The 20,853-nt window shown below is 42.8% G+C and overlaps 1 long non-coding RNA gene across 1 annotated transcript; it reads left to right on the top strand.

Annotated features, from left to right (window-relative positions):
• Positions 1 to 6,247: 6,247 nt before the first annotated feature.
• On the top strand, positions 6,248 to 18,976 carry LOC146174105 (uncharacterized). The gene is made up of 2 exons (XR_014701919.1): positions 6,248 to 6,360; positions 18,354 to 18,976. It is a non-coding gene; the product is annotated as an uncharacterized LOC146174105 (long non-coding RNA).
• The last annotated feature ends 1,877 nt before the right edge of the window (positions 18,977 to 20,853 follow it).

Raw genomic sequence — 20,853 nt, 5'->3', positions numbered from 1 at the left:
ATACCCTGAACATCTCGCTACATCACCTGGTATTTTTCCTAGCCGCGAAAGCTTCTTATGAAATCCGACATTTTGCCGCGTGAGCTGCATTTGTTCAAAAATACATTCGTTGAAGCTAAAGAGGTTAAGGGGCTCTAAATAAAAATAGCGTGCAAATAATTATCCATTCTACTGTGAGTGATTTGCTTTAAAAGCACTTGCGCTCTAACCGATCCGATCATATCGAGCTGCTACCCTCGCCTCTCAGTTCATCTCAAATACGTCGGAGGGTTGTAATAATTACAAAATCACGAGGCTGATCTGAAAACGACCTGGGAGGAAATCCTAACTTTAGAAGCGGCATTTCAAATACGAGCATGACTGCTCAATAATAAGGACATGGAAACCGAATATCTTCCCATTTAGCTGCATCTTCCGGGCAAATCGTTTCAATCTTTCTCGCTCGATGCAATATTTGCTTGTTTTCTTTTTTTTTTGTTCTAAGCAATCGGCATGTGGGCGCCTCACAACAGCGACTTGATAATCCTCACTCTTTCTACGGTGGCTTCGGTCGTATGCAGCTGGTAGCAAATGCTTCATGGCTTGCTTGATCCAGCTCATCCTAGCAAAGGAATCATCTGCAGCCATTTCTCTTTTTTAGTCTTCCTTGTTTTTTATTCCATTTTTTTTTTGTTCATTACAAGAGCCTGCATCGAATAACGAATCAAGCGTCAAGTGCCATTTGTTGAGCAAACTGTCATATAAATGAATGGAAATGTTTGAAAAATTATAACGAGCGAAAATGGCAAGCCAATAAAAATGACAACACGAGAAAAGACATCCAGGAATTTCCTTCCGGTTCTGGTAACAGCCGAAGCTTATTTTGACAGAAAGAATTATATAAGTAGTAAACGGGAGAAGAGCGGAATGTCTTTGGGGTCAGGAAGAACGAAGAACTACAAAATGTTTTTTGTTTGACGAAGATAATTTTGTGTGCGCTGTTCCTTAAAATATTTTTATGCTTTTGTTATTAAACTTGCAGCCCTCTTTAAGTGTTCAAAGTACTTTTCCATCATTTCTTGCAGCCAGCGTTGTTTTGTGCCAGTTCTGCAGGGAATAACGACTGCCTCCCTAAGATCCCGGTTACGCTATTTTATGTGATATTTTTTGTAAAAACGGACAGGATCGTCAGCTTGGCGTGACAGCTTGCTCGACTGCATTTTGTTTCATCTTGCCTATTTACGTCAAGCTATTAGCAGATATACTGTTTTGGTCTATAAAAACCCGCTGTTGCTCGGTTCGCTGTGCGTTCTCTTGCCAGCCTCGAGTCACCAAAAGGTATGTCAGGTACAGAGCGAGCGCATGACAGGATTCCAGATATAGGGTAAAGATAAAAAGAAATGTCCCGAATTGCGGAGGCCACAACGTAATGGCAATTAAAAACGGAAGCTAGTAGGGAGGAAAGGTAAGTAAGTTTCCAACGAGGCTAAAATTCCTTCCTTGTTAGACCTGCTCACGTGAAAAGAAAAAAGAACTGGCACGGGAGAAATACAGGACTTTTCAGACACAGGTGCACAGGATTTAGAGTTGTGTACTTTTGCTGTTTCGTTTATAGCATTTATGAAGAGCGCTTTGAGATGCCGTTTCGCATCTGCAGCGCTGTTTCCTGCACTCTATTTTTTCCTATTCTGACATCGCCAAAGGCTTTTTTCGAGGCACACTACAGGGGGAATGAGCTCTCGGAAAAACTACACCTACTCAAGCGTTACCTGCTGGGTATTGTGAAAGGAAGTTTAAAGCGCTATGCAATAAAGCTTTTAATAAAAAAAAACATACACTTCCGTCGATATAAGGGCGTAGCATGAAACACGAGACGGTGTTTGATTACGGCATGTGCAGCCTCCACGACTTCATCAATGCACTGTACATGCAAATCAATCCCCACCATCTTTGTTCCAACTTAAGCTGAAAGTAGAATAAAATGTAGCCGCTCCCAGTCTTCGGAAAGGTTTAACAGGTAGGGAGTATGGTATATCTTCGTCGTCATCAACAGGCAACTTAAATACGCTTCAGAAAGAAGATACAATCCATATTAACCTTTTCTAGTGCCCCTGCTGTGGCCATGCTTTGTTATCCTAAACTTTCCAATTATTCCTCTTACAACTTTCTTTTCCACTCCTACCGCTAATCACCTTTCCGTACGCGTGTCAAAACTGAGGATCTCTGGCTGCCTCTATGTAATCTAGCTTTCTGTGTAATATATAAACTTAGAAAGAATGGTTACAAAATCTTGTACGGTACAAATTACAGACACCACGCTATGTAGCTAATAGCTCCTAAACCGAATCTAAGCAATGTGGACAGTAACAACTGAAGAATGCTGCTTCTGGTGCTTATTAAGAAAGGCTGGCGTCGGCAAAAAACGTAAGGAAGCAGAGACCGAGTTAGGAAGCAAAATCCGTTCATTATTGTCTATCGCAAGATATGTACCTCACGGGCATAATACTAAGTTTGGTGTTGGGGAGTCCATAGTGTGTGGAGAGAGAGATACAGGGCCTTATCAATGTGCGAGCGGACTAAGTTTTAAAACTGAAACCATCTCGCAGTGAACGAGAGGGGCAGGGTAGACCAAGTGAGGCTACATTCACATTGTGTAGTCTCTATGTTCCTCAAACGAATACACCGTTTCATTTTCGCAGCTATTCGACGAGACAGAGAAAGCAAGAAGGACTGTAGAACATGCATAGCGTACTCGGTTACAGGAGCTCATGCGATTTGTCCTTTTCGACGAGGACCGCCTTTTCCCTTTATATTTCTATCCTAAAATTGAAAACAAGAAAAAAACTTCATGAACTTGGGACGAGCGTGAGTTTTTGTTTTTCAAGAAGAAACACATTTTTTTAAAAAGGCTGTTTTTTTTTTCTCTCCATCAAGCATGGTCCTTTTCCGCGTAATAAAATTATGCTTACTTTGTTGTGTTATTCATTCAGTAAAACGACATTTCTTGGCAATTTGCGCATTTCATGGCCCCGCACGTGCACCTTTCTTTATTTATTGGGCCCACAGATACAAAAACGCATCATGCTCAGACTAAAATTGTAGACAATGCATTCGCACTATTAAGAGTCGACGATGACAATTCGTATAACATCCTAGAAGTATTGTGTAAAAGCGCTATGCAATAAAGTTTTTAATAAAAAAAACACACACTTCCATCCATATAAGGACGTAGCATGGAACACGAGTCGGTGTTTGATTACCGCATGCGCAGCCTCCACGACTTTATCAATGCACTGTACATGCAAATCAATCCCCCTAGATAGCGCGCAGTGGACTCTGAACTGCACTGTTAGAAAGATCAGAAGGCCAATTTTCATAAATGAAATTGTACGAGACATTACGTACACACGAAGTGCATCCATTTTATAAAAAAGGAAAATAAACACGTGTAAAATTTGTAAACAAGATTTTGGCATTTAAGGGCGTGATCACAGCACAACAAGCAGCTTAAAATAGACACTCATTCTCGAAACTATTGCGTGCTATATCACGACGCTACATCAAAAGGTCATGATATAATTTTCCAGTGGCTACATGGACATTGCGGTATTGAGGGAAACCACCAGGCAGACCAAGTTGCCCGTTCTGCACACAACGACGGAACTACAGTGAACATTCCTATATCTAGAGTTGACGCAGCTTGTCTACTTCGTTCCGTACGCTTTCAGCCTGGAACAAAGAAGAATATTCCAATCGACGCCTCAGGGAACTAGACCCTGGGCTGCGCCTTCGTGTTCCCCCTAACAAAGGGCGGCGCGAAACAACACTGATGTGCCGTATGTGGCTCGGTGTTGCATTCACCAAAAAATACGCTTATGTGACGAGAATGGCGGATAGCCCTAACTGTGAAAGATGCGGCTGCGAAGAGACCACACAGCATCTCATTTGCGAGTGCCCTGCTTTTTCAAGCGAAAGATATGCGCTGCGTTTGGCTCTGGACCATCTTGACAGCCGTCCTTTTACAGAGGATAAAATCCTCGGCCCATGGCCACAGAAGGCGCCTAACGGCAAAGCCTTCAAAGCACTTTTGTGTTTTATGAGAGACACAAACTTGATTGAGAAACTGTGACTGTGCTCCTCGCCGCCTTACCTTTTCTATCATTCTCTTCTATCTTTTTCCTTTAAACTCCTCATTCCCCTTCCCCAGTGCAGGGTAGCAAACCGGAAGCTTTCCTGGTTAAGCTCTCTGCCTTCTCTCTCTTTCTCTCTCTCTCTCTCTCGAAATTATTAGCGAACTCCCGTCCTCTCACTAGAAACTGCGCTGTTAAAAATACCCGAAGCGCAAGTTCAAGAAACTCTCTGCAAGCACTTGTAGAAAGAGTGGCTCTAAATTGCGTAGTACTAGCCAAAAAGAAAAGGAGACCTGAAGAAGGAAACAAGTAAAGATAGACGGATGGAGGTGCCCACAAGCGATTCCGGATGTAGACGCATGAGCAAACATTCCAATCTGAGCAACAGCACTGACTACGCGTCTCACAGGCAGGCGCCAAGGCAGCCAGGAGGAAGGCCTCTTTCCTTCGTATTCACCTACAATGTCCGCCTCGTACTCTACTACTGAAAGTAGCTGTAGCGAAAGCAAGACATTCGGCCGTAGAAGAAATTGGGTGATTAAATGAATCCTTTATTCATCCTTCATCTCATACCATACTGATGTCCTGAGGCAATAAATATCGATTAAAAAAACAAAAAGAAATTGGGTGATGAAATCCTATTTTTTTTTACTGGCATGCTGTGCTGCGATGAATTTTATCTGGACTGTGACCAGTAGCGCCTGTTATCTGAGCGCTGCATGTGGATCATTATGTGATAGGGCATTGTGATACGGCTTGGGTGCTTCATAAAAATAAGGATTTGCGCGAATAAACCTCAGTTGAAAGTTGGCGTCTGTTCTGTTGTTTTCGGGTTCCTTCTTTGTGTTCGTCCCTTGCGCGCCGTCCTAAGAATCAACATCAGCCCAAAATATCTACGCAAAATTGGCCTAACGAACTCTACCACGGCTGGTCCGGTAAGGAAGCCAGGAAATGGGACGAGCAAGTGTGCACCCGACGTAGGCGGGGAACACTTTCTGGCCCCGTCTCCGTCCTGCTGGCAGATGAGGGTGAAAAATATGGGCCAGCATATGGCTTTGTGTTTAATTGTATGATGCGAGAACGTCAGCAGTTTTCGTTTGGCAGCAAAATATGGCCGCATCCTGTTAAACCATGAAAAGCATAATTTGTGTATTTTTGTAACCATGTGAGAGCAGCGCAAAATATACTTGCGCTTCCAGTGCTTGTAACAAACAGCTAGAAAAAACACTGTTTTCTGCTTCAGTGCTGCACATGGCAAGGTCAATGTAAATAATTGATATTTTTTTTCAAATATTCCAACATTTCCGGAAACAACTTGATTATGCTTCTCGTTTTTCTTCGGCCATCAAAATATCAGAACATTGTAAATCCCTACGCAGAAAAAATGATGCAGGTGGTCCCCTATCGGGCATAAAAATTCTAGAACGAAGACGAGTGGGCCGTTATCTAGGAGTTGGATCACAGCGCGAGTGAAGAGACTGAGGCACTGTACTAGCCGCTGTTAGTGGGGCCAAGGTGAGAGTACTTCAACGGGTGGTCAGTAGCGTAAACACCTCAGTGCAACTGAAACCTCGCCAGTGACGACTGCTGGGTTCCACTGAAGACGTCCAGGGTGGCGTGATCAAGGAAGAAATGAATGATGATATATAGTGCAGTCTGCCCCCTAAGAAGAAACAATACATGCCCGTCGGAAGAAATTTCATTCTAGCCGTCGTGAAGTGCAAATCATGACCGTCCATATGGGGCTACATTTGCTTTCTATCCATGCTTCCAACGGCCAACCTCATCAAACCAAGAAGCAAATTCAGCCCCTACCTCACAATCAATTCGCACTAGCCACCTGGTTGAGCATCGTTATGACCCCATCGGTATGACATTCAGCTATAGTTGCTATATCGTGGGAGCACCGCCGTTGGCAGTACTGAATGTGTATAGCAGATATCGTGTCAGCCACTCAGGCGAAAATCGCGTATTGAAATTGAAGCTTTATATAGCGCAATAAACAACTCCTTCTTTCAACTGCTTTGTGTGAGCTTATGCTTCTGAAACACTATGTTGCTTATTTTGTATTCCATCCCATCCTTATATTTTCTTTTTGGCCTCAGAAATACACAGCTTACTTACTTTCTCTTGCCGCAGATTCTCGAAAGATTCCCCTGTAAAGGCATATGTCTCTTGTTGTGAGGTTAACAACTACAGCAACAACGTGAGCAAAACTGTTGATGTGTCACCACTCATCACCAGCTTCACGGTAAGTATGTCCCTGGAGCGCAGTTCACGGTCCCAATATGAAAATATTTCAAAGAGACTAAATAGCTGTGTTGAAATGGCAGGCCCATGAGCAATATGTTATTGGACATCAATACCTATGACCTCAAGTGTAGTCAAATGGCATCGAAGCCATGATAAATTATTCATGTAGTGTTTATATAGACTCATGCTACACACAGAAAAAGGTTGAATAAACTCTGCATGAATGGTGTACCAGCACGTTGCCTGGAATAAAAATGAACCGGGCTGTTACTACGTTTTAAAAAAATTGCATGACTTGAAGTAGACAGATCAGTAAGGGTGCCCAAGAATAGTTGATTGCTAGCAACTATGTTACCCGACATGAACACATCAAAGTGTTATTACAAGAACACGAGCCTAATTCAATTGAAGAATATTTTTCAAAATTTTGAAGGCGGAAAATGTTAGAATACTCGTATTACTTACCGCTTAGAAAGCGACCGAATGTCAAGAAAGTAAACAATATTTGCGCCTGCTGTGTGTAGACGTTTTTATCGAAAGCCGAGAAAAAATGTGGAAGAGTCAAAGCATGGCCCGCATAGGCGGCACACGCACGTAGAATGTAAAACTTGCTAAGAAAGGCGTTGCGATCAAATCCTGCTGCTGAGATAAAGGCACTCTGCCTTGCGTCCACTGCGAACAGTGGAAATAAATAAATTACTAATTGGCCTGCACTTCCTGTGGGTCATGCCAAAGAGACGTGCAATGATCACGATCCTATTCATCATCACTGCAGAAACGAGGTGGGGATTCATCATCACTGCAGAAACAAGGTGGGGAGAAAGGTGGCCTGTGGTTATTTCGTTTAAAGCAAGAACATACGACCCCATCCATGCAGAAAGTTTTCGAACATTTGTTCTCGTGAGTTGTCCCTTGTTAGCGAGTCGCAGATACATTCTGGTACAGCGCAGCTATTGACCGCAAAAAACGTGTCCAACAGGTTGGAGCTAACGGAGAGATGGGTGCAGAAAATATTTTCTCAAAGCAGTTCGCAGCCATGCGCGACTAACTGAAAGTTTTCTGTCCGTTTTATTTATTTTTTAGCACTCCTTTGCGTGCTGAACGAATCATAAAGCCTCAATACTGCCATCCTCCACCCCGTATGCTCGACCACTCTGGGAACATCCAAAAATCAGCGGTTCTATATTCTCTTTATTGTTTTGTTTTTCTTAAAGTGAACATTTTATTGGAAGTTTTGCGAACACGGGCTGTAGAACTAGTTCAACTTGCTCAAAGTTGAGAGCTTTGAAATGGACACTGTAAGAAGGACAATTTAAACGACGCACATATGTGTACAGGGGCATGATGCCGAAAATGTAAGGACAAATACAAAACCTACAGGCGGGTTTGCATTTATGTGCGTTGCCAATTGCAACCACAATATTTCGAGCAGCTTTGGAGGTTATAGATGAACTAACCACCTATGCAATATACTGAATAAACAACGGACCGCACAATGGAGCATTTACCTGTTTTTTATAGTATCTGTGATCAAAGTTTTTGTCACTCTCTCAGTCTCTGCAAATAGGCTTCCACAAAGCGCAAGACAATTGAAGAAGAACTATGTAGTAGTAGCGAGTGTGAGGCTGTTGCCTCCAGCGTCTTTACTCAACTGTGCAACTAGTTCAGATGAAGCACAGAGAATTACAACAAACGTATTCATTAGAAAATTGTTCTTAAACATTACAGGCATTGGCCAGCCAGCATCTACGCAATTTCTTTTTGCCATGGTATAGAGCAAAAAAGACTTTCATTACACATACTAATCTCTTCATCCCCTGTACCAGGGGCTGTCTGAAATAAATGTAATCGTGAGAGGTAGCATAGCCAACGCTGTCACTTCGAGTGGCTGGACAAACAAAATAACCTGTTGGAAACCCAGCACGCACGCATTTCGGAGCAGCTACATTGACTCCACGTGGAATTCGGTACTTGAAAACTGTTAATGATGATTTTCAGTATGACCTCATCATGCTATTGGGCCTTCACAGTATTTGGAGGAGTAGGATGGCTTATAGACACTGTGATGTCGATGCACGATCTGTATGTGATTATTTTGTTAAACAAGTGTATAAACTAAAAGAAATTTTGAAGCAGCAAGACGCTGGGGAGGAGGTCTTGAGTCTGATGGGCGAACTTGTGGTAATGAAAGTCCATTAGACACGGTTGTCAGCCAAGGGGCATGGCAACCACGATCTTTTACTGATGTATTTGTACCAATTAATGCAATAAAGAAAAAAAATCGGAGCAGCTACATTCGGTATGGCTAGTGGCGGATCGGTGTCTTCCCAGTGCTCTCAGGAGGCTCGACGCCGGAATCGACAAGACAATTTTTTTTTTTTTGTCGCAAGAAGACAAACCGGTCGCTAGCGCGCGAAGAGCGAGTTACGTAGACGATCACATGTAGAAAGTAGCATAGGCTGCCAAGCCGCCGGCTCAAGTCGATAGTCTAACTCGTCCGCTGCCTAATTTATCTAATCTTTGTGTGTTCAATTCGGTTATCACTGCCCACGTTGTACGAACTGAATTTTTTGTGCATTCGGCGTCGACGCACATCGCGATTTTCTCCTGGAAGTTTTCGCAACAGCAAAATGTATCCTAAAATCTCCATCTCAACGGCGCACAATGTCAGTATTCGCTAATAGTTCTCAGATCGTTATTGCTTTCTGATGAAACAGTCATTCCGAAATGCCCCCGAAGTAGTTGAGGTTGCTTCAATGAACCCCACTTGTTGGAATTTTCTATGCAATTTGTAGTGATATAGATTTTCATTACTGCAAAAAAGAGATATTTCTATTAAGTGCATTATCCCTCAGTGCCGCGCTTTTTTCCAGTGGCCAATGGCTTTCACGTTTTGTGGCTGTAATTAATGCAAATAACCTATCGTGCTATCACATGTTTTAAACCTGGCTGACTTTAAAAAATGATATTTCTGTCAGTTTCTGTTTGAAACACGAGTACAAATACGTATGCATAATAACGACCGCCAATTGTTGTTTCTATCACATGAGAGAGAAACATTGGAGATCTGGGGCAAAAGATGATAGAGGTTCAAAAAACACACAATAAGCGTGTTATCAGGCAAAGCGCAAGTGCCTATTTGCTGATCCAGGTTTGAAGAGGGGGATGAATAATTATTCTTTCCCTGCTTCTATGGCCGTTGTTGCCAAGCATGAATTCTTATTTCAGCTAGGCGAACACCTCATGCATGTTCATTATCGAGAATAATACAGACAATAGACTAACGGCTCTTATGAATAATACAGACAATATCCTCTTGCTGCTATTTCCCACAGCTTCTGAGATCCTTTGTCCATGCTTCATATATATGTAATATAATTTTCTTTTGCTTCATGAATTCACTTCTTTACTTATTCTTTCTCGCTCTGAGGCCATGGTTATCGTCTGATGGTGATCAGCGGTGCGCTTCAGAGGAACAACTTAATGAACACAGCGCTTAAACGATTAAACTGAAAGGAACTTCCAGGGCACTCCAGCGTGAAAAAGGGAGATCAGTCGAGAAATTGGATTAGAGAAAAGCTTTCACAAAGTAAGGGAGACGCGTACTTGTGTTTCTCAGCCTTTCATTAGTATTCTAATTAAATTAGAGCATCCCAGAACGTCACATTTTAAGCAATGAACCAATATCCGCACAATGACGGGCGAAATAGCCAGGGACATCTATAAACGAATGTACTCGCAAGTACCACCCAGCAATACCCTATACAGGCGGCAGGCAAAAGCGATAATGACAAGCACAGGCATTCTCATGCTATTGTTTAAAATAGCCAGCTGACACCCGGAGAAAAATGGGGCTACAGGACGCCGGCGCCTGCTTGCTCCAGCCGTCACCAATACTGTAATAACAGCTCGGAAGAACTGTATCAGGTTGTTTTTATAAAGGCTGTTGCAACGTGTCTTTCAAAATAACACTGTGTGATGATGTCAAATGACGAAAAAAGCCTTCTATGCAAGTGACTGTTTGTTTCTTGTCCAAAATGATCGAATAAAGACGAAATACAAAGAGTGTGATCAGGGATAGTTACGCCTTTCTCGACCATTTTTTTTTTTCTAAAGAAAAACGCACTTATTCCTCTGTCTTATTTGGCTGTCCATTTGTTTTGTTTTTTTTTTTTTTCATCTAGTTGTCCCACCGGTTCATATCAAGATTCTTGGTTAATAAAGCTTGGGAAAAAATTAATAATAATGCCCCGCCGTGGTGGCGCAGTGGTTAGGCGCTTGACTACTGTGCTTAAGGAGGCTGGATCGAATGCCAGCATTGGCGGCCGCTTTTCGATGGAGGCGAAAAGCAAGGCGCCCGTGTGCTGTGCGATGTCAGTGCAAGTCAAAGAACTTCAGGTGGTCGGAATTTCCGGAGTCTTTCACTACAGCTTCTGTCGTAGTCGGAGGGACGTTAAACCCACAATCCAAACCAAACCAAATATTAATAACAATAATTGGTTAATAGGAAAGGTAAGGCGCACTATCTCACATTGTTTTCATGGACACCCGAGCCTCATCCTAAAGGAAGGAAAGAAACTGAGAGTAAGAGCAGAAAGAGAGTAAGAGGTGCCGTAGTGAAGGGCTACAGAGCATTTTTGAAGTGCAAACCACCTGTGACTGCAGGAATTAGAGTGAGCCAGCGCCTCGAACAAAGCAGCGGCGAAGCGGCATTTTACCCGATGTTGGAGACAGACACCATCAAGTTGTAGATGTAATCACGAATGCCCTGCTGGACAATGTTTTCAAATATTGTCTACAGAGAAAGCTGGCAACGTTGCCATCGATCGAAAGAGACGCGAAAATAACGGCTTGAGGAGGTTTCTCATTTGGCTTGTATTTTATTGAGCACAAAACATAAATTATTTCGTAATAACATGACCGTATATATAGAACATTATGAAATAAGGCTGTTAGCGTTTTAATACTAGCCTGACACTTTCGGTAAGTTTAGTGATTAAATGAAAAATAGAATATTCGATTAATATTGTTCCGCTTTCAGAACGAGAGGCCAGCCAATTCGCTACTGATCCAAAAGCAGAATTCAAGACTCCTGCTCTGCACTAGCTAAGCCTAAAACGAAACTTCGTTTTCCCAGAAGTCTGGCATTGAATGAGTGCTGTCCTCCAAACTCGTATAACACTGCAGCGCGAGCTTTCCATCTAAGCAGCGTTGAGAAACTTGACGCCCTGAATAGACATCCACGAATTCTGCGCTGCTTTTCCTGCATAGGGAAGCGCACCTGACGTTTTCTCCCACTACACCAGCGCCGCCCCTCTCCTCTGGCGGTCATTTCTGAACTACTGGTGTGGAACGTCGCCTTCAGAATGCATTTATATCGCGCAGGTACCGGCTGGTACGTGCGCTGCTCGCGCCTTTGGCACCCTGTCCTTCTTTGTGGGCACGCGCCTTCCTACTCGCAGGTTCACAATGTTGCTGGTCACCGCGAGTCTGGCTGGCATTCAACAGCGTTCAGAGAAAAAAAAAGATCCTGGGGTGCAGAATGGCTTCTCTCGTTTCTTTTTACGAAAGCACACAAAAGCACCGTTCTTGCATCATCACAGAATGCCAGCAGTGCAAATGTATTTACCACTGCTTCTTGTAAGTTATTGATTTGGAGAGCACAGTCATGAATGCAAAAAAAAAATGTTCGTGATGAAACTTTCTATCGCAGAGTTTATAAGTACAGAGAAAGAGGACACGCGCCCACAAAACTTATCGTGAACGGCCTCCAACTAGACCACATTTCTATCTATTGAAAATGTATGGCATCATTTATTAAAGACACATTTATTTACCGAACTTTTGGGAATTTTAATATTTGGTTAATAATTTTTCTATTATCGTTATTTACTGATAAGTAATCATGTGGCCAAATGAAGTTTCGAAAGAAATTGCTAAAAGCCAAAATGCTTGCTTGCACACATATATATGAGCATTTGCACATGAGTGATGGCTCTGCAAATATGTTGTCTTAGGTGTACGCGTGCGCTGTGATAGCATTAAATAAATAAATAACCGCTTATCTCTATCGTATTTGTTAACTAAGCTTCTGATATATTTCTTTGATCTATAAGCCATCAGTAGCTGGGTATATTCGGTGGATGGTCTCGTTTTTCTCTTCCTCCTCCCATATCGCCCCCAGGACTCTTAATATGTGTTAAAATAAATATAGTTTTATTTATAGTTAGCACAAAAACTATCAAAATCCAAGCTATTTGGTCAGCAGAATTGCGTGAACTAGACTGAGCCATCAAACAAAACTTTGTATGGTGACGATGACTATGTCAAAAAGGTATTCAAGCTCTACCTCGTAAATGATCTTGCCACTTACTTGCAACACTAAAAGCGCCGTTACGGTAATGGCGTTTTCGTCAATTTGCCTAACGGAGTGGACATGAGCCACTAGTTGCGCTGGCAAATGTTTTTAATTCTCTGAAGCACGCGCATGAGTAAAGCGTTCAAGCACCAAAGAGCAAGCATGCAACTGCACAAATAGATGTGCGGCAGCCCAACACGTGCGACTATAGCCTCTTTCAAGAGCTGCTCGCAAATCTATTCAATGGGACGGGTAACCGGCCTGCCCGGAGAAATATCGGGACACGGCCAAATAGGGGGCTTTCCACCGGCGCCTGCAGCGCCCCTCTGCGAAGATGCGGTCCACTACACGCAAGCGAAATAGCCCGCCGTCGTGTTCTGCACGTGCTCACTGTCGTCTGCTCGAGGTTCTTTTGTCCGTATTGGTTCTGCGAAGAGAACCCTTGATTGGCTTGATGTTCACCTTTTGGCCAATCGCGAAATATTAAGGTTGAGGGTAACTTCTCTCCACACATTTGTAATTACATGCCTGGAACTTATAAACTTAAATTGAGCAGCAAATTACAGAAATTTAGGAAAAGCATACGTTTAATGATACTATAGCAGCCTAAAATGAACAATCAATCTAGCACTTATCAACTCGGCGTTTGGAAGGAATTTACGATGGAAATCATTTTTTAAGGCATTGTCTTCTCTGCGAAGAGTGAAAATAGATTCATTTCTCAGAAACGGCCATAATATTCACTCACCGAAACACACGAAAGACATCGCCGTCTGCTTTAAAAAATTGGTGTAAATGTAACCCATAGCATGTAGCATGAAGACAAGATAACAGATGGCCGCTTAGGGTTACAAATTTGATTCCAAGAGAAGGAAAGCGTCGTAGGGGGCGGTAGAAAGTTAGGACCGGTTTAGTTGGAGGAATAAGGGAGAGGCCTTCGCACTGCAGTGGTTGTAATCGTCTGATGATGATGATGATGATGATGATGATGATGATGATGATGATGATGATGATGGTGATGGTGATGATGATGATGATGATGATAGAAACAGTTAACATAAACACGGTGCAAAATTACAGTATTCTTCAGAGCATCTAGATTAGCCTTCCGAGTTTTGTACCTTATTTACCTTATGAACGATATTTGACTACGATACAAATTTTAATCCTCTGTGTTCCTTATCATTGCGAGCTGTCCATGCAGTAAATTTTGTTAACGCAATTGTATGAAAGTCTACTTGACCTGAGATTATTTTCTCCACAAGCTACTCTGGTACATTCGACAACAAGGACAATTATTGCCACGCCTTCCGTATTTTTAAACACTTGCAATTTTCACCAACACTTGTCTTCTTCCATCGTTTTCTTCCCATCTCTCGCCCGATCACTCTAGCAGGTAACTTTATGTATTTCAACACCAGCTAAATGTTTAATTCTTCAAAATCCAGTTTCTCTCTCTCTCTATCTCTATTGCGCCAAGTCTGCGGAGGAGAGGATAAAAAGGTGTTGTCACCTAAAAAATGGTAAGGGATTATCAAATGTGATTAAGTAATAACGAATTCAGGTGAGAAAACATGACATGCCAACATGCTTGATACATCATCATAGACAAGAATAAATATCTTTTTAAGCGGGATTTCTGAAGTAACTCACAAGTAGCGATGGAAAGGACGATGAAGAGAAAATTACAATATGGCATAAAATTCACAGAAAGGGCGAAATAAACAAATGTTTTTTTTTTCTATAGCAAGAAAAATAAGGAGAATAGGGGAGGGGGTTCGAAGGGGCGGGTCAAAAGGAAGACGAAAGAAACTGCCATATGGTGTGGTAACGTAGCGAACGGTGAGGATAGAATGAGCAGGAGGAAGAAGAGGTCAAAAACAGCAAAAGGGAAGTTTTGCACCATAAAGAAAGAGACGAAAGGAAACTCAATATCTGGGCCCACTGAATTAGATACATTTCCTTTCGAGGCTCCACATCCGTACTACGTAGCAAGGAAAATGTCCTAAATGCCGTATAACAGGGCGGAGAATTGATAGTAATTCCGACGAACGCGACAAAAAGAAAAGAGATTGACCGACTGCTCGATAAGGGGAACTGGAACAATGACACGAAACAATAAATAGAAACACCTGTGCCATACTAGATGTATGTGCGCAAGAAAGGGCAGGCAGAGGACTTGGAAGAAAACAGAAGGAAGAAGCCAAGTAGTAACGTAGCTTCTGTGTTTTCGAGTAGTGGACAGGGTACGATAGGAGGTGACAGCTTGAAGCGAGGCGAAAAATACCAACTAATATAGCAATGAAAAAGCATACAATAAGAAAAAAAAAAGCAAGCAGAGGTACAAAAGCGGTATCAAAAGCAATTACAAAAAAGCGCAGTGATAGGGCAAAGCCCTCGAAGCGTTACCACCACTCCAGTGCGGAAGAAAGCAGGCGCGACGAGAACGGACTGGAGGGAGGAAATGCACAAGTGTTCGAATAGACCAAGAAAAGGCTTTCCTAATTCCTGAAGGGAGGGATGCAACATGCACACGGTAATAATGGGCTAAGACATGATTGAGTACAAACAGGCATCGTCAAGAAGAGCAGGTGTAATTGCGCTGTCAGCCGGCTCTATGAAAAAAAAAAGAAAAAAAAATTTTGTAACCCGCTTTTTATGTTGCAAGGACTAGCTGGAGTGATATTGAGCGCTACGTGGCATCTACCACTGGCAATCGCAATGCCAGAACCGGAAAGTGAAGGCGCAGAGGAAATTAAAAAAAAAACTTGAAATTACATTCGCCATGAACGTGTTCACAGGGAAGGGCGCAGTAAGGCTGATTAAGGTCCGTCTAATGCCGGTGTAACAATTAAGAATCGATGCTGAAGCTATGTTTTCCATTTACGGGGAAATCGAAGAACATAATCATCATCATCATCATCATCATTATCAGCCTGACTATACCCACTGCAGGGCGAAGGCCTCTCCCATATTTCTCCACTTAACCCGGTTCTGTGCTAGCTGCATCCACTTGACCCCCGCGAACTTCTTGACCTCATCCTCCCACCTAACCTTCTGCCGCCCCCTGCTACGCTTTCCTTCTCTTGGAATCCAAGATTATGTTCTTCGAATCCAATCCTGGATTCCAAGAACATAATCAGGTAGTCTCCAAAATGATATTCTGGCCTTGTCAACCCAGGAGTTCGATCTGTTAAAATTTTCTAACCTTTGGATACCTAAAATCGCTCTTCATTTAGCGCGCGTTATCTTGAACCTGAAGCGTTCGAAAAAAATTGAAATTTCATTCGTAGAACCATACTTTACGAACACAACGCCGGTAACATCTAGGAGTGAAATTGAAATTTCGAAATCTTGCATTTGCTGTCATCAACCTAAAACACTACAACTGGACTGAAGAGTAAAAAAAGAAAGTGTTTTTCGCTGCCGAGAAAAGCCAAAGGGAGCTACATTGGGTAGCACAGAGCAAAACGAAAACCTGCAGAGAATACGCAGTTTGCATTAGTTTGTAAATGAAAACAAAATAATCAACACGCTGTGCCTCTCTCGTAAATAATGCAGCCTACAAAGTTAAGTTGATACTTTTGATTGATTACTGTGTATAAATAAAAAACGATGGCCCCCTTTGAATCAAAGAAGGTTTTTTGTGAGCTGATAAATAAAGGATAATAAAGCATAGGCACCTACAATAGAGGCCATTTACGCAAATAAATTGAGGCGAAGCAAACTCATTTTAACGTCGCTTTCTGCGGACATCGTATTGATTCGCACATGAGTGATTGGTGATCTCAGAGCCTATTTCTGCGGTAAGTGCTCAGGTTAAAAATCAAATGTTGCAGTAAAGTTTCCGTTTTCTTCATCAGTATTTGTTAAAGTTTAGTACGTCGCTGTGTGCTAGACTAATAACAAGGCCGCCAAGAGTTCAACAGTGAAAGAAAAAAAAAAAGAAACTCCTGCGGCCAACAAAAATAGACCGACAAAAATAAGAAATAACTCAGCTGTCACGTACCAACAAGTATAACGTCGCACCAAAATCAACGAGAAATCACAAAGAAAGGAGAAAACGATATTACAAAGACGTGCTGAAGTTACCAAAATTTCCCCATTTTCCGTCGTGCATTATGTAAGAAGGCGGTTCGGTATAAGCGCAAGGAAACAAAATGCAAAGGCCGAAGCGGGCATGCGCGAAACGCCAAACGGGCACCGTGAGGTGAACGAAATAAAAAAAGAGAATATAGAAGAAATCAAGCTAAGTATAGAGAACGCGAAGTGCAGAAAGGGAGCCGAAACTAAGCTAGCACTTGCGGTGCTGGGCAGCAGCCATGGGAACAAACAAGACTCGACAGCGACACTCGGCCTCCTGCAGCATCAAAGCAGCTATGGCCACATGGAGGAAGGAAAGCTTAGGAGAGGCCCTGACGTTATTTTTTTTGAAGTCGGCGCGGCCGCACCGCGACCAGACGCTGCAACGTCTCTCCTCCTCCTTTACCCTTTCTCCGCGACGCTCACGTACCTAGGGACCTTAGCAACGCTGTTGCTAGTGGCCCGAGTTTTCACAGCAACGCGTCGCCGTTGCTAATGGCCCGACTTGGCTAACCCTAAATTTTGACGTCACTTCCGCCACACTTTCTCCAATGCATTGTGAATGGCAATGGCCTCTCCTAAGTTGTTTCCTTCCTCCGTGTATGGCCACGTAGCGAAAAGCGTTCCTAAATTCCGCTCAAATATTGCATGAAAACAACATTAGATGGGTTAGAATAACTATTAGTTCAGAAAATAATGTAGGGGAGGCGCACCGAGGCCTCTGCCCCAAACCCCGATAAAAGAACTCTAACTAAGCGAAACAAAAGCCACTTCTGCTAGCCGCCGCCTTTCGCTAAGTGCGAATAGCGCCGGCGGTGATAAGTGGTGTGCCATTTCTGAGTAAATGGGCTAGTTTCGAGTAGTGAGAAAACAAGCTGCTTTTCATAAACGCAACAATAAAAAAAAAAGAGAGATGCCTCTACCCGATTTCCTGTTAGAGTCCTCTCAAAGCAGAGGAAGGGAAATAGGACAGTGTAGTGGAGATAAGTAGAAATGGGAAGGGCGGGCAGCATCGACCGACGAGAGAACGGCGACCAAAAGAGAACTTGGAAAATACAAGAAGCAATTGGGAAAGAAGCACCCTCTTCCGCGTCATATATGTAATGAGGCGGCGAGCAGCGCTCAGCCCGTTATTGTGACCCCGCCTCAGCAACAAGACAGGAAAGGGCCGGGGGTTACTATACTCCAACGTTCTTGTTCTCCGGCTGGCATTTCTTTGGAGCCGGCTGTTCTGGACATACATCCTATTCCTCTTCATCTATTTACTTCTATGTAGAGTTTATTGCTTCACACTTATTTCACAGAACACAGTAGACACAGTCCACAAATACACTTCAGACATTTAAAAATAGTGATGGTAAGAAATTCGCCGAATAAAGGGGAGGGGAAAAAAGATCCCAGTTGTTTGAGTTCGGCTGGGTGGATGATTGCTTCCCAGTCTCCTGCAGGTTAAAGCAAGATAGATCTCGGGCCGAGTGGTTGAGTTTCCATGACAATATGTGCAGAACAATGTTCACCTGCTTTGTATTTGTTCGCTCCACAATTTGCAGGAAATACAAAAGAAGGTACCTGGAGCATGACCTGAGCGAGGGTTGTCGCCTCCAAAAACAGGCCCCTTTCCGACGGGTTGCACCACCGTACTGTAAACAACCAGTCTCCTTATGTCACGAAAAGCAAGATGAAATATGGCACAGACGACATTGTACTCAAAGTATCAAACGTGCTGAAAGCGTAAGGAAAAAAACAAACAATTCCCTCCTCTTATCCCATTATTTTTTTTTTCAAGGGCCACCATCCCTTGGTGTGAAGCTTAAGCCCCCGAATAAATACCGTGCTGAAGTATGTTTTTTTTTTCCTCGCAGTGTCTACTTTGTTAATGGTTCTTTCACTGTTTTTGTTGCTCAAGTGTACCCTCTAGATTGGGTGGCTTTACTTTGGTTCTTGTATTATTTTCATATATTGCATTTTTGTTTACTGGCATAAGGTCTAAGCGAACATGTTCTTAATGTTTTATATTATTTTTTGTATTGTTCGTTTGTTTTTCCTGAATCTGTGCCTGTGTCCGCTGCCGCTGTCCTCAGACTGGGTTTAAGGCCCAAGTCGCCGTGCGCAACTTTTTCCTTAAATTCCCCATAAATTGTATGTTAATGGAAATAAAATCAATTCATGTCTATTCTAGTCTTACATTTGGCTGCGCACTCGCCAGTCGCCTTGCCTTCACAAGAACACAAAGCCTGACCATTGAGCCTAGGAATATATAAAGGAATGCGAAATGCCGTACTGGGACCGAGAGCACGGAAGCGGGCTAACAGTTGCGGTTTGTCCTCCCTGAATTATATATTAATTGAAAGCTTCAGCATTTACTGCCCTTACTGTCGAACCCATTCGAGTCTGCTGCTCATAACTAATTGAGTTTAATAAACTTAATTTTAGTTTATTTGCCCTATCGCTTATATTTATGTAAATATTTAGGCACTCTCAGCTTATGCAATAATTTGGCTGTAGTATACAGGTTTTCGATTTAGTTGGAGCTATCGTAACCAATTCACGCTGTTGGAAGCTGCACGCCGCTATTTTATCATTCGATCGACGAAATATCAATCAGCTGGACGTTTCTTTAGATATTTTCAGTGCGCACGAAAATAAAAACCTCAAATATTACAGGGGCACGCCCACCCTAATCCTAAAGTTAGTCATACAGCGAAAACTAAGCAATAAAAACCGAAACAGTATAAAGCCTGGGAAATTTTTCATACTTGTCCAACGCAGAAAAATTCCTTACAGCTTAAAACGCATGAGCCAAGGCACGCAATGTTCGTCGCAGTTTTGAGAAAGCTTTCCGGCACAGCCAAGCATTATAGCAAATATTGAGGCGCATAAATTTCTAACCTGTAACAACTTGAAGAGTAATTGTGACTGCTACCTTCTACTTACAATTCCTTTTCTATGAGCCTTTCTTGTTCTGACAAGTATGGCGAACAGTGAGAGATGTCAGATGCAGATTTGTCTAATTTTGTTACTTTTATACGCGCTGGCACCCTGAAAATGAAACTCCGTACCCACGACAGCATCGCTTGCAACGGCTCGAGCGTTTCACGGCGGCCACCCGCGGGCAACTCCGCCGCAACGTCGCGATTTTCTGTGTGGCTGGCAGTCTTCCCGTGCGCAATACATCTAGTAAAATAATATTTTGAGTTGTTTAATTCTTTTGCACTTTGTCCTGCCTCGAAGCAGCGTCAGTATGTCGTAGAAAACGCAGTGAACTCCCGCCGAAAATGGCTGGGCCCACGAAGCTACGTCGCGGAGTCGTTAGCAATGGGAGTTTGTTCCTCAAAGCGTTCAAAGAGCGCTGAGGTTCGAGTTTTGCTTTTCTTAACCGAAAGTGCCAAACAATATGTTATTGTATTTTATTTTGCTCCATACACCAAGCGATGGAATGACAGACTGTCTGAGCACCTTGCAACACGCGTTTCTATATTTTTTTCTCTTTAGCTAGCCAAAGTGGCGACGATGTTTACTGGTTTTGAATACGGTGTTCTCTTTTTATTTATATTATTGTCTTATTCTGAGCAAAATGACAGGAGCATTGTCTTTTAGGCGAGGTGGGATATAATTATCTAATGGCGGAGGAGTATGTTTCGGCGAGAAGGCGGCATGCTCTGTGCACTCTAGTCAGAGCGCTTTTTGATAAGCAGCAGCCACGCAGGTATCAGGCGTAGGGTCCTGCTGCTTCCTGGCCGTAGGTTAGAGGAAGTTCGTCGAAAGTCGGACGGACGTACTTGAGAGTGGCCGGTTGAAGTCCGAAGTCAGTGTTGTTTAAGCTGGACTGTTTATATTTAGAGTAATAAATTGATTCAGCGTTTGAAGAAAGTATGGTAGGGAGCACACCGAAACGAGTAAAGGTTGGGAAGACCTTTTTCCACTGCTTTCATGTTGTGTCAACATATTTAGAGCTGCATTGCTATTAACAGGACGTCCAGAGTGCTACTGACAATACCAGATTACCTTTTAAACAAGGCAAGAGGAGCACTATTATATCCCCTGAAGGTA

This window comes from Amblyomma maculatum, chromosome 11 (assembly GCF_055883805.1).
Source record: "Amblyomma maculatum isolate TAMU_Amacu chromosome 11, ASM5588380v1, whole genome shotgun sequence".
Taxonomy (NCBI): domain Eukaryota; kingdom Metazoa; phylum Arthropoda; class Arachnida; order Ixodida; family Ixodidae; genus Amblyomma; species Amblyomma maculatum.
Note: the sequence above shows the minus strand (reverse complement) of the source record. Positions and strands in the feature narration are given on the sequence as shown.